The 14,556-nt window shown below is 34.6% G+C and overlaps 1 long non-coding RNA gene across 1 annotated transcript in view; it reads right to left on the minus strand.

Annotated features, from left to right (window-relative positions):
• The window catches only part of LOC111093895, a 44,961-nt gene extending 30,734 nt beyond the window's left edge, over positions 1–14,227 (minus strand). Inside the window, exons 1-2 of the long non-coding RNA XR_005383949.1 lie at positions 13,833–14,227; positions 12,555–12,945 (exon numbers count right to left, since the gene is read on the minus strand). This is a non-coding gene — a long non-coding RNA (uncharacterized LOC111093895). The remainder of the gene's footprint in view (positions 1–12,554; positions 12,946–13,832) is intronic.
• Between the last annotated feature and the right edge of the window lie 329 nt (positions 14,228–14,556).

Raw genomic sequence — 14,556 nt, forward strand, 5'->3', positions numbered from 1 at the left:
AGGTGTTGACGAGGATGCAGAGAAAGGGGAGCCCTCTTACACTACTGGTGGGACTGCAAACTGGTGCAGCCACTCTAGAAAACACCATGGAATTCCTCAAAAAGTTAAAAATAGAGCTACCCTATGGCCCAGCAAGTGCACTACTAGGTATTTATCCAAAGGATATAAACATAGTGATTCGAAGGAGAATATGCACCCCAATGTGTACAGCAGCAGTATCCACAATACTAGCAATAGCCAAAATATGAAAAGAGCCCAGATGTCTATTGGCATATGAATGGATAAAGATGTACTTTCTACCACTAGCAGCTCAATATACCAGCATTTCTTAAGCCCATAGTATTCTTCAAATACCATTTCGTTATGCCATAGGCTTGTGACATGTAAAACAGGCATGTGTTCTTGTAGCTATAGAGGGCTATTGTAAATAAGCACATACTCATTCATGTCTCTGAAAGGCAACAACAGTTGTTGCTTTAGATAATAAACATGTTATCTGAACCAAGGTAACACATAATTGGGAGTACACTGTGACTATGTCATTGTTGATCTGGGTTGTAGCAAACCATGTGATATATAGTTATCATGTTCTTTCACAATCTCACAAGACACAAAGAACAGAAATGTATTGATACCATGAAAATCTTTACCATAAACTGGCAATATAAAATACTTGTGATGAGGATTTAGATGTTCTATAACAAAGACACCGCCCTCATCTTTCAGCTATTTTATAATATGATCCTTACAAATCTTCCAATCCTTTCTTAAAACCTCTTGATACAAAGGTGACAACTACAATAGATGTTAACATCCTCTGCAGAATAGAAAATCTTCTTTAACAGGTTTTGTCCTCAGGTATTTCTGAGGGATTTATATCACACACACACACACACACACACACAAACAATTAGATTTGTAATCAGCACAGTTCAGAAAAATAGTTATTTGTTAAGCCAAAGAATAGCTCAAAGACATATAGGTAATTATCCTGCAAATTTTACTTATATACAAGGGACAATGATTATACAGATAACATTGAACATTGAAAGACTCATGAGACTCCACAGAGTATATTCATATAAGGCTTTAATAAAGAAAAAGACCTATAATTACAAAGAAAAAAACTGATGGTTGCCAGAGGGAAGGGAGTGGGAGGGATGGGCAAAATAGGTGAAAGGAGTGGGAGATAGTTTTCAGCTATGGAGTGAATAAGTCAAGAGAATAAAAGGTCCAACACAGGGAATACAGTAGATATTTTAACAACATTGTATAGATGACAGATGGTGGCTACACTTGTGGCAAGCATAGCATAACATATACAAATATTAAATTACTATGTTGTACACCTGAAACTAACAACAACATTGTATATCAATCACACTAAAAATTAAAAAAGAGAAGAAGAATGTGATACAGCAAGAGAAATATCTGAGAAGTCTAAGACTTCCTGCTGGGTTACCAAGACCTGTTCTCAATTACACAGAATATGTTCTGTCCTCCAGCCACCAAGAAACATGTCTAATACCTTTTAGACTCCTATGGTAACACCCCTAATTTCAGGCTGCATGATGATACTCAATAAAGGAAACCAAGAGACCATAATGAAAACCATGTAAAACCCATGTGAACCTGTACCTTTTCTATAAACTGTTGACAAGCTGGTTCAGTCTGCTCTATGACCCATCTCAGACCTTTGTACGTATAGGATTGTATTAACTGTTGGTTAGTTCATTTCAATCAAGTTTGGCTAAGATGAGTACCATGGCTTCAGGCATCACCAGCGATAAACTGGTGTTAATCCTATAACCAGGGATTATAAAAGGGAAACTAATATATACAGACCATTTTCATAAAAACAAAGACAAAATATGATTTATAAAAGGCATAGAAGATTAAAAATATAAAATTATAAGTGTTTTTGGGCAGCCTGGGTGACTCAGCGGTTTAGCGCCTGCCTTCAGCCCAGGGTGTGATCCTGGAGACCTGAGATTGAGTCCCACGTCGGGCTCCCTGCATGGAGCCTGCTTCTCCCTCTGCCTGTGTCTCTGCCTTTGTCTCTCTGTGTGTCTCTCGTGAATAAATAAACAAAAAATCTTAAAAAAATTATAAGTGGTTTGGAAAGAGTGAATTTTGAACAATTACGAGAGTGGTAAATAATAAGCAGTCAGCTAGACGTTGGTCTCAGCATTCTATCCTTGATTGGGCTGACCAAGAGCATAAAAAAGAAAAAAAACAGTTGTTTACAAACTCTGCATATAACATTAATGTTTCTGGAAGAATACACCAGCTACCTTGCTAAAATTTCCATATTAATCCGGAGCTACACCATTTTTCTCACCGGAATTCCTTTATCTTGTAGGGAGTGAGAGACAGAAAGAGCAAAATTTTAAAATGTTGTGATGCACAGGTTTAGAAAGAGCCCAGTATGTGCAAATATGGCTGCTTTTTAGACATTAACTGTTGAGGAATTCATTCAGATATGGCTCTGTAATTTAAACCAGACTCTTGCTGTAATAACTATGATATACCTCAGAACAGCAGCCAAAGCAGTATAAAAAGATGATAGTTGAATTTGCGACTATTTTTGATGTATTTTAAAAAAATCTAGAATTGCTAACATAAAATGTTTTTCCAATAAAGTACAGCATCTTCATTTTATATCCACCATAGGTTATAAATCTTAGCAAAGCAAGTCCTTCAATTTTGAAATATCTCTCATGTTTCTTTATTCAACATAATAGACACAAATAAGAAATATATTTTGGGTGTTTTATTATCACACTGATAAATTTTGGAATAAAAAGTTACCACGCCAATCAATTTTGGATTCAGAAAGTCATTTGGAAATAATTCAGCACAGGGGAGATTTCACTGGGTATCTTTAAATTTATTGCCTATTCTTGAAACATAATAGCACCCACCTAATTGTGGAGATTGGCAAATCTTTAAAATATACATGCTGCTTCATTCAACCTCATCTTCTCGGCCTCCCACCTCTACACACAGGAAGGAAGCAAATAAATGCAACTGAATACAGAAGTAAGCCACTGAATAAGTCAGTCAATTGTTCTAGTATTAATTCTTCATTAAAATGTATTCATTAACTGTATCTTTCTGAGGTATATTTTTAAATGTCTGAAATTACTTAAAATTGCTATCAAAAAACTTAAAAAAACTTAAATATTTTTAGTATAGTTGACAATGTTTCATTAGTTTCAGGTATACAAAATAGTAATTCAACAACTCTACATATTATGCTGTGCTCACCACAAGTGTAGCTACCATCTGTCACCATGCAATGCTTTTGCAATATCATTGACTATATTCTCTCTTCTGTGCCATTTATTACCCTGACTTATTCATTCCATGACTGGAAGCCTGTATCCCCTACTCTCCTCCCCATTTTGTCCATCCCCTAACACCCCTTCCCTCTGGCAAACATCAGTTCTATTTATAGATCTGATTTAGCTTCCAGTTTGTTTATTCATTTGTTTTATTAAAAAAAAACTACTTTATAAAAGATAGGCCTTATAGGATTATTTCTAAATCAGGTAGAATAAGGGAAATGGAATTTTGCCATCCATATGCATAATAGATATAAAATGAAAATTATCATAGATAAATACTCCCTGTTGACTGTACTTAACATTTGTACTATTACGACTGACCTCTTGCAAAAGTTATTGGGCTTTTCTCCTCCTGGATAATCACCTATAAAGACTCATATTTTTGGTTTTAGGTATGAAGTATTATAAACAAACATTCTCATAAAATACTTTTGACCTAGATACAGACAATCTTAAATAAAACACTGATTTGTCATTACAGTAGGAGAGCAAGCAAAAAATAAATTTACTGTAGAAAAATGTATCTAAAATAATGTGTAGAATGCCAAGATTTGTAAAATTCCACATCTTGGGAAGTGATTGCCTAATTCTATCAGAATAGCTGATGGATTTAGTATAGATGAAACTCTACCGTGAGCCACTAAGCCAATGTCAGCTAACAAGCAAAAGCAAGTAAAATACATTAAATATTAAAATTAAATTACTTTCCTCTAGGTGGGTAGGGGCATATAGTAATTGGATGATGGGCATTACAGAGGGCACGTGATGTAGTGAACACTGGGTATTACATACAATGGATGAATAACTGAACTCTACGTCTGAAATTAATGATATACTGTATGTTAACTAATTGAATTTAAATAAGTTAAAAATATTAGTTGAAAAAATCACTTTCTTCTTTTTTTAATGGAAATGATGTTTTGTGTGTTTTTTTTTATTGCCATTTGATAGAACAATAATTAGGTATTCTTTCCTTTCTATAAACCTTAATCCCATGAGACTGAGGATGATCTGCTTTTGTTAAATGTATATAATCATGGCAATAAAATGATGGAGATTCAAATGTTTTTGTTATTTATTTTTCCCAGAATTTATATATATATACATATATACATATATATTTATATTTACATTTTTATTTATATTTTTTATTTATGTGGGTCACAGAAGCTATATATACACTCAAAGCAAATAAAACAAGACAAATTGTATATACTACTACTACTACTTCATTATTAGTATGATTGTGTCTTCTGTTCCAAGGCAAATTCTATTAAACTGAGTGTTCAAACCCTAAAGAAAGACCTTTCTTCCTCCAGATTGTATTGTCAGCAGCTTGCTGGCAGAGACAAAACATCCTGTGCTCTCAAGTAAAAAGCAAAAACCAAAAAGCTGACTGGGTTTTCACAGAAGGAAGTCCTCATCTGCTCTTCTTTGCCTAAGAAAGGTGGAGATGTGAGGAAGGGGGAGGAAGGGGAAAGATGGAGAAAATAGGAGAAGGGGTGGGAGTAAAGGTAAGAACTCAGGAGAGCACTGAAGAGCAGCAGGCAGTATGGTATGAGAGTGAATCCCAGACGAAGGGGATTATTACCACAGTGCCAGACTGAGAGTAGGAGAGGGCGTGTAAGAGGACCCATGAGAAGGGGCCTTAAATCAAATGTTGGGGGGCAGGGGCCCAGAAACACCAAGGCTGTGGAGCAAAAGCACCAGGAGGAGGCAGTGCAATGGAGAAAGACACTGAGAAGGGCCCAGGGCAGAAAGTGAGGAAAAAAAGATCTCAGGAGGAGGTGTGTTTGTGTGAGACAAGCAGTGAGAGAATGTGTCAGAGGGAGAGTGGCAAGTGAAATCTATGGTCTCATGGAGAACAAAGAATTTGAGTCCATCAAATTTACTTTGATGAAAACATAACGATCTAGGACCATGCCCAGCAGTAAATATAGTCCTGTCAGTGTGTGTGTGTGTGAGAGAGAGAGAGTGAGAGAGAGGGTGGGTGTGGATGTGTATGGGGAAGGACTAGAGAATCAAATCCCAGGTGACTACAATTATTGTCTGGAGTTGGGAGAAAGACCACAGGCTCATGTCTCTCCAAGAAGCCTAAATATATTTATTTATTTTTATTTATTTTTATTTTTTTTCCTAAATATATTTAATTTTGTCATTCTCCCCATGGCAGAGAGACTCATTAAAACTAAAATTTATTTTTTTATTAAAGAAAACAAAATTTAAAGAGAAATAAACTTGTCTATATAAGTACAATGTAGACGCTACACATGGATACTGACATGAAAATTTGGATGAAATTTTCCTCTGTTCTATCTTGAGAGCAGGTGATAATAATTAGAATAAGTAAAACTCATTATGTCTGAAAATGAGCCATATTCTTGCTGCAGTACACTGTAGAAGTGGTATTAGGAACAAAATCAAATAGTTGAAGATCAAATTATAAGATTAATGGTAATAAAATCCCTTATATAATGGTGGCATTGACAAATATATCTAATTTTCTTATGTTGGTTATCCCTCACCCACCTTTTGTTGTATTTAGTTTTGTGAGTGTGAGTACTCTGAATAGTAAATATTAATTCATGCAATAGTTTATACCTGAAATATTCAACAATAAAGTTCCACTGCATTTGATCATTCCCAAGTCTCTATTCTTTTTCAGGCTTGCAATTACAGTGACATTTTTAATGTTAATTTTATTGCTTAATATTGATGGGATATTAAATTTTTTCACTGCAGAAGATTTATTTTAAAAATTAAAAATAAGCATTGTAAAAATATGTGTCAAAACTGCCAAAAAATGACTCTAAAATTAGGAAAAGAAATGAAAGCAGCACAGAAATTAGATTTTCTGTTAGAAGCAGCATTGAAACCAATTTGTGATGATGATTAAGATATACGCATAGTGTGTAGTATGGATGTTAATATTTGTGACTTAGTTTTTTTCTTTAAATATCTTACTGTGTTGGATTTTGGCCAAACTCAGGAATTTTGGCTGGTGCACTTTTTTCCCTTTTCCCTTCTCCTCTTTTCTTTTCTTGTCTATTTTTTTCTTTCTTTCTTTCTTCTTCATCATCATCTTAGACTAAAATGTACTTATTATTTTTCAACTGGAAAAAAAGCAACTTGTAATATAGTAAACATTGTACTCTACGGCAGTTAAGAAACTACTTGACTTAACTGTGAATAGGGGAAATTTGCTTTTCCTTCTAATTGTTAATAATTTCTCCCTTACATTGAAAATTCTAATACCTTATATTTGATGAATGTATTTTTGTCTAAGAGGAGTATTTTATATCTCTCTATTAATATGACAACTGATGGCTTATTTCCAAATGTTTCCTTTCAATAATCACCTTCATAACTCAGGAGGACAAATGGTGTCTGATCCTGTAAGCTTTCAACGAAAAGACCTCACTCCCTACAGATGTGTGCAGGAGGCTTATTAGTGAGTGCATTTGAGAATAACATCTGTAAGGGTGTAGGAATGCTGGGTTGTGCAGAGAGAGAGAATGAACTGTGATGCCGCTGTGACAGAGGTGCCAGCCAATCCCATGAAGAGCTCAGAAGCTGAGAACCTCTGAGACATGACCTGAAATGAGTCCCAATGGCTAGGCCTTTTAGACATTGACATCAACCTGTGATGGGAGGTGAGCTGCTCCCAGGGAAAGTACAAAATCTTAGGTGAACTTCAGTCAGGGCAATTCCTGGGAAAGAATTTAACTAGGCACCTTCAGTAGCCAAGACAATTTAAGGATAAATTCATTTTATGTTAGATATGCTTCTCTCAAGTGTTTTCTAGGAGTTTGGTCCTGGTTTAGGCACAGATGATACAGAGATGAGTCAGACACGGTAATGTTTACTCTTAATGAGACAGTACTATAAAAGGGGATGATATGCCTCTAAGCAAGTAAGTGCAATTAAAAAAAAAAAAAAGCCTGGATTAGTTATTTAAATCTGAGGTTACTTTGTCTCTTGGGAATTTTTAACAATGTCCAGAGATACCTTTGATTGCCAGAACTCGGTGTAATACTACAAGCATGCTAGTTAGTGGAGGCCTAAGATGCTGTTAAATACTACAACGCAAAGGACAATCCTCCAAAACAAGATTTTTCTCATCCAAATTGTTAGTAGTTCTAAGGGTGAGAAACCCTGACTTAGATGCTTTGGCTGAAATTTGTATTGAATGCAGTGGGATAAAGTTATTAATATAGAAATATTAAGAGTTTTATTAGGAAGTATTCCATGCAATAGATAATAGGAAAGTGTCCATTACGTAGGAAAGGTAAGGAATAGAATTCTAGGTATAGTAATAAAGACAAAGATGCATGAAACATACAATGTAGCTGGAATGTTATGAGCAGAAGATTAGTTCCAGTCGACATTGAAGATATAGCCAGCGCCAGATAAAGTGTTTAAATCTCATTTGAAGTATTAAATAAAATCATTGGTTGGTTTAAAGGAAATTGGCATGTATTCTTTAACCGAATCCTCGCCACTCATGCAGTAGGTGCATTGGTTTCCACTTCTGGTAGGTTCTCTTGTCTCATTCACACCTTTACCTTGCTCCTGGATAAGCATTTGACATTTCACTCCTGAATTAGGGTGCCAGCACAATCTCTCTTTTAGATCTCCTTGGATCTACCATTGATAGGAGAGGAAAGAAAATAATTGATATGCCAGAAAATTAACCAGCTAATTGTGGGTTGCCATTATAATTATCTTAGGCTAATCACTATTATACTTCATGGAATCAAATACATTATGCTCTCTTTAAAAATTGGAGTGGGCTGGGCAGCCCAAGTGGTTCAGCGGTTTAGCACAGCCTTCAGCCCAAGGTGTGATCCTGGGGACCCAGCATCGAGTCCCACATCCAGCTCCCTGCATGGAACCTGCTTCTCCCTCTGCATCTCTCTCTCTCTTTCTCTCTCTGGTGTCTCGTGAATAAATAAATAAAATCTTTAAAAATAAACAAACAAACAAACAAATAAATAAATAAAAATTGCAGTGGGGACTCAGACTTAACAAGTTTAAGCTTCGCTCCCCATCCTCTTACATCTTGATTCCCTTTGCTGTTTGAAATTGCACATGGTATTTTTAAATCCCATTTAAATGAATCAGGGAGATGAAGTGTTAATATTTTATTAGATAGCTATCAACATCATCTGAAAGAGAATGTGTTGTTTCATTATCAACAGTATATTATTTTAAAAAGATATTGCTCCTTGGCATGTAGGTGAACTTCAGAATTTCCATCAGGAAAGTAGAGAGAACTCCAGATAAAGTACAGCCCTGAAAATCATCCCATTGATTTGTGTGTGTCAACAATTTTTAAGAATTATTTACAAACTGATAAAACTTTCTGATAATAATATATATCACACACCCTGGACTGGGTCACAAATAAAGACTTTGTAGACCATAATCTTCCTCACTTTTCAAGATCCCAATTTACATCAAATATATTCAATAATACGTCAAATAAATTAAAATATATCCATGTTTAATTATATTTTTGCTATAAATATTTGAATAATTTAAAAATGTTGCTTATAAATTGTCTTGCCTGTATAGAGTGCAATTATATGCTTATTTTTCATTTTCTTATGACAATGATGCCTTCTTAGAATTTCTTTTAGAATAAGAAAATTCAAGCAGCAAAGTGTGTCTTCAAGGTGACATTTTAACAATATTTGTTGCCATGTGTAAACATTTTTTAACTAACCCCTTACTTGCCTCTTGACTTAAGTATTTTTCCAGTCCCTTGAAATTCTCATGAGTACTAGCTGCCTATATGTGTGAGGTGACCATAAAATTTCATATATAAAATGGCCCTATACATACCCGTTGCTATGAAAAGCCCACCTATAGAAATTTACACTAAAAATTCAATTACAGTGAATATAATAATTTGCCTATAAGTATACTTATTATAGAATATGTTGTTTATAGAAGCAAAGATAATTTTTCCTGAGATGAGTTTAATGTGTAAAGTTCATATTTACAATGGAGTAACATGTGGTCATTGAATGAGATTGTTGTAGAATTTTATTCCCTATGTAATAATATGTTATATTTTACTTTTTTAAAGATTATTTATGTATTTATTCATGAGAGACATACACAGAGAGAGAGAGAGAGAGAGGCAGAGACACAGACAGAGGGAGAAGGAGGCTCTATGCAGGGAGCCCAGCCCGATGTGGGACTCACTCCTGGGACCCCAGGATCACACCCTGGGCCAAAGGCAAATGTTCACTGCGGAGCCATCCGGGCAACCCAATACGTTACATTTTAAGAACAGTTTATAAAATAGTACCCATATCCTGAATCCTTTTATAACTTATTTATAAATGTATCAAGTCTGAATGATATGTACTGGCATGCATAAAAAAGGGTATTTCTGTTTGGTGAGAGGTTTTGTGATCTTCATTTTCTTCATTTTTATTATCTTTACCTTCTACTTTTATTATTTTACTATGAGCATGTGTTACTTTTTTTCACAATCCTTCAGTAAGTATTTATTCAACAATATGTACTGCACTAAGTCAGTCTTCAAGAGGAATACGACATACTTTTAATGTGTTTATGGCCAAGTAAAGAAACAGATATACACTTGAAAACATAATAGAACTTTTGATGATGTTGATGAGAATGAGTTAATGCTCTAGGTGTAGATATGAAAGATAAAAACAATCTCTTAATATGGGAGATATTAAGTTGATATCTTAAAAAATTAGCCCAAAGCTACACTAGATGCTAAAGCTAATATAGTATTAGTAATGTTTCATATTTATACTTTGATATTTGTATTATTTTTTACTAAATTTTTTTTCAAATTAAGACAAAAAACATCCACTAACTACTGGATAATAGTTAAAAATAAGTAAGTCAGAAAACTGCAAACAAGTACACTGTGTTTAATATACATATACTAAAAATATTCTCAAGCCATTAGATTGCATATGTTATATAAAATTGTACTTTTTTCTTTACATTTCAAATAACTACCTTCCAAAATTGCTGCTTATTGATTACTCACTCCTGTTAGTTTCATTTTTTTTTGTCTTGTTATAGTTTCCTAATTAAAAATGTCATGACTTGAGATGATGCACATTTGCTCCTTATTGAAAAGTTCACACTTGCCTTCGGGAATGTGATGTAGATAAGTTTTCATAAATGAACTATGCAACTATCCTTAACTATATCTTCTTCAGTACCATACCAAGGCAGGGCCTATAGAAGTGGTCTACTATAGAAGAAAATTTTATCACTGACAGTGCTTACAATTGGTAACACAATGATAAAAAGCTAGACTGAAATCAGTAGGCTTATTATCACTTATGTGGTCTAATGGCAATGCCCTGCTGCTCATAGTTTGGACCTCTTCTACCTTGTTCCTTTAGTATGTTGCTCTGCTTGTTCAAAATGTATATGACTTTCAAAATTCGTAAGGAAAAACATTATAGGTTAATTGTGGAATGATGCATAAGCTTATAAGCTTTCTTGGGAAGCCAAATTAGATACCTATAGAAATAATGAACTCAAGTACCAATTTAATAATTTATGAATTCAGATTTATGATAAAAGTACTCATTTAACATTAGGATCCTACTGGTCTGAGAGAATTCTTACATCCAACAAGTATTTATTGAGCATCCACTTTGTTAGTTTAGAAATATAAAAGTATCAGTATGATAGCCATGGCCACTGCTCTCAAAGGAACTTTGATAGTGAGATAAGTAGATGCTAGGTGAGAAATTCCAAGCAGTTTGAGCACTATTTATAAGACATTTTAGTGCCACAATTATAAATGAAGATTATGTCAAAGGAAGGACTGCATTTTAAGCTTTGGTGAGAATAGCTAACTTCCTGATATAATACATGACATTATTGGCTAATAAACTAAACTGTATTTGTTCATTGCTCAAAAATGTATTTTATTGATATTTATCATGAGTGTGCATAGTGAATTATTACCATAAAATAATTTAAAGAAAGTAATGAGGTCATAGAAAACTAGTAGAAGGGTTGAATTTCCTAAATTATATCCCACATATAAAAATGTTAGTTCTTTCTCCTTCTGGGAATAGCTACTTTTAAAATAGATACACTATAACAATCTGAGCATCATTTTGTTTATTTTTATTCTCATTGTCTTTATGGTTCACACTTCCCTGAGGCCACAAAAGTTCTTTGCTTTGAGAATATTTCCTTTCTACTTTCTGCTGAATAAATGTAAACAGTGTTAGTGCTAAGGGCTTAATTAATCAGAATAGGTGACTTTAGAAAACATCAGAGTAAACTTTGCAATTTAGATGGTTTGAATGTTGATACAGGAGAATGAACCCTTTTTTATGTGGGACAAAATAATTGACAGGTTCACTGTAATGGCTTACTAATTGAAAGTAATAATAGAACATTAAAAAAACCAGAATCATCTGCTATAAACACAAATTTAATGAAACAACTATTGGGGGGAAAAGCATCTACCAAATGTTCACTTGCTCTGAACCATGTGGCACACTAGGCATTTACAATTTTTTTTAAATACTTTTATTTATTTATGATAGTCACAGAGAGAGAGAGAGAGTGAGAGAGGCAGAGACACAGGCAGAGGGAGAAGCAGGCTCCATGCACCGGGTGCTCGACGTGGGATTCGATCCCGGGTCTCCAGGATCGCGCCCTGGGCCAAAGGCAGGCGCCAAACAGCTGCACCACCCAGGGATCCCGGCATTTACATTTTTTTAAACTTATCCTTTTAATTCCACATTTTCAGATTTATATTAATTTTAGATTTGAATTAAAATGAGTATCACTAAGATGATACATATCAAAATAAGGAGCCATATGACATGCGTTTGAAAGCCTCATTGGAAAAAGCCTTCCACATGCACACGAGCACACAAATGCAGTATTCCAATTTATGAATCCCTTTGTAAGACATCACTTCTAGAGCCTAATAGTAACAAGGTTCTAACCATAGCAGAAAAGTTATGGTGAGTTCTGAGATATTTTGGTACTGATGTGGCTCTATTTTTTAAATAGGTAAACACATTTTCATAAAAAGGCTTCATAGGTATTATTTATAGAAAAATGAAATATATCAAAGTATAGTATTAAAATGTTCATGTGTACTAGGTATCTATTGCTGTGTAAAACATTAGCACAAACATACAGATTAAAACAATATACATGTATTACCTCACTATTTCTGTGGGTCAGGAACCAGGCATGTCATGGCTCGGTCTTCTGTAAGGTTATAAACCAACTGTTAGCCTTGCAGCCTTCAGACTGAGAGCTTCAGTTGCTTGCTGGCTATCAGCTAGAGGCTTTTATCAGTCTTTTGTCCTGTGGATCTTTTCCTAGGACACCTCAAAACATGTCAGCAAGCTTCTTCAGAACCAGGAAAGGAGAGACTGTCCACCACAAATCTATTTCCTTTTTATTTTACTTTAAACATGAACATATGGTTTACATGCAATCTGTGTCTCTAGCATGTGATTAAACTTCCAGGAATTACCTAAACCACTAGATATTCATTAGGAGATGGTAGTTTCTGAGATTTGTCTACTTGGAATCTACAGCGATGATTCTGAAAAAAGATGTGGAGATATTAAGCATGTTGGTAGGAGTTGTAGTAGAGGATAATTACTGTTATTGCTGTTATCTACAGTTTAAAAATACACTGAATCGATTTATGATACTGTGGCAGACACTGCTGCTTTTCTACTCTAAAGGCATTTCTAATGATATTTCTTACCACTCTTCTCTATATTACCTAGAGAGCCATATATACTCACTTTCTGGGTTGCCTTTGCATCTAGTGGTGGCCAAATTACTGTTTTAGCACACAATAAATAGTAGGTAAATTTTGGGGTAGGGATGCTTTGAGGAAAGCTTCTACTTTTTTTGGTTAAAAGAAAACCAAGCCTGGTTTGTCCCTTCTCTCTTTCCCGTTTAAAGGTGAAAACCATCTTGCAACATTACTGAATATTTTTTAAACATTTTATTTCTTCATGAGAGACACAGAGAAAGAGGCAGAGACACAGGCAGAGGGAGAAGCAGGATCCCTATGTGGAAAACCATCTTGCAACATTACTGAATATTTTTTAAACATTTTATTTCTTCATGAGAGACACAGAGAAAGAGACAGAGACACAGGCAGAGGGAGAAGCAGGATCCCTATGCGAGACTTGATCCTAGGATCCCGGGATCACGACCTGAGCCAAAGGCAGACACTCAACTACTGAGCCACCCAGGCATCCCACATTACTAAATATTTAAGATAATAAGAGAAACATCAGTGATGCTGTTGAGGACCTAAAAGAGCAGCAATAACTTTTATATCTGTGGTACTAGATTTTCTATTTCTTGCAGCTAAAAGAAATCTTAACAGAGGAATCTATAATGCAAACCACAGAAATAACACTAAACTCAGCATTGAAGAATAATGGATTAAAATAATTGATAAATACTGACCTTTAAATTATTAAAGAGCTCTATTATATATTTTCCCAGTAGGTGTCTTGGGTTAGTTTTCCAGTGCTTCTTAAACATTAATGTGTATTTCCATTGCCTGGGGATCTTGAAAAAAATACAAGTTGTGTTTCTGTAGGCATGGCATGAGGACTGATATTCTGCATTTCTCATGTGCTTCCAGGTGACACCAATGCCAATGCTAGGGGTCATACAATATACCGGAAGTAGCACATTCTATAGCTCTTAATTTTTCTGCTCTCTGATTTCTGTTCATAACAGTAAAAAAGTACTTTCCATCTCATGGAGGACAGAGACTTGATCTATTTAATTTATTGCTGAACCCTTATTGCCCATAATGTTTTCTTGCAAGTAATGGTTGCTGAATAAGTATTTGTTTAAGAAATAAATGTGGATATTAAACACAAAAATGCGCTATTGCTTTAGTGGGCATAAAATTCTGATGATAATGAGTTCAAGAAATAGTAGGAGCTAAATAAGTGGAAGGTCTATGTGTGGAAAGCTCTTTGCATATATTTAGGAGCAGCATGCGGAAGAATATTAGGATCAAGGAAGGGTTTGCTTTTTTTTTTTTTAAGTGAGAATTTAGAGCATTTTTGTACTCTGATGTGAATGATCCAATACAGAAGAAAACTGATGTTACAGAAGTAAAAAAAGAAACTTGTGAAGTATCTCAGTGTCCTGTTAAAAAGAATACATAGGTTGG

Source organism: Canis lupus, chromosome 34 (genome assembly GCF_011100685.1).
Source record: "Canis lupus familiaris isolate Mischka breed German Shepherd chromosome 34, alternate assembly UU_Cfam_GSD_1.0, whole genome shotgun sequence".
Taxonomy (NCBI): domain Eukaryota; kingdom Metazoa; phylum Chordata; class Mammalia; order Carnivora; family Canidae; genus Canis; species Canis lupus.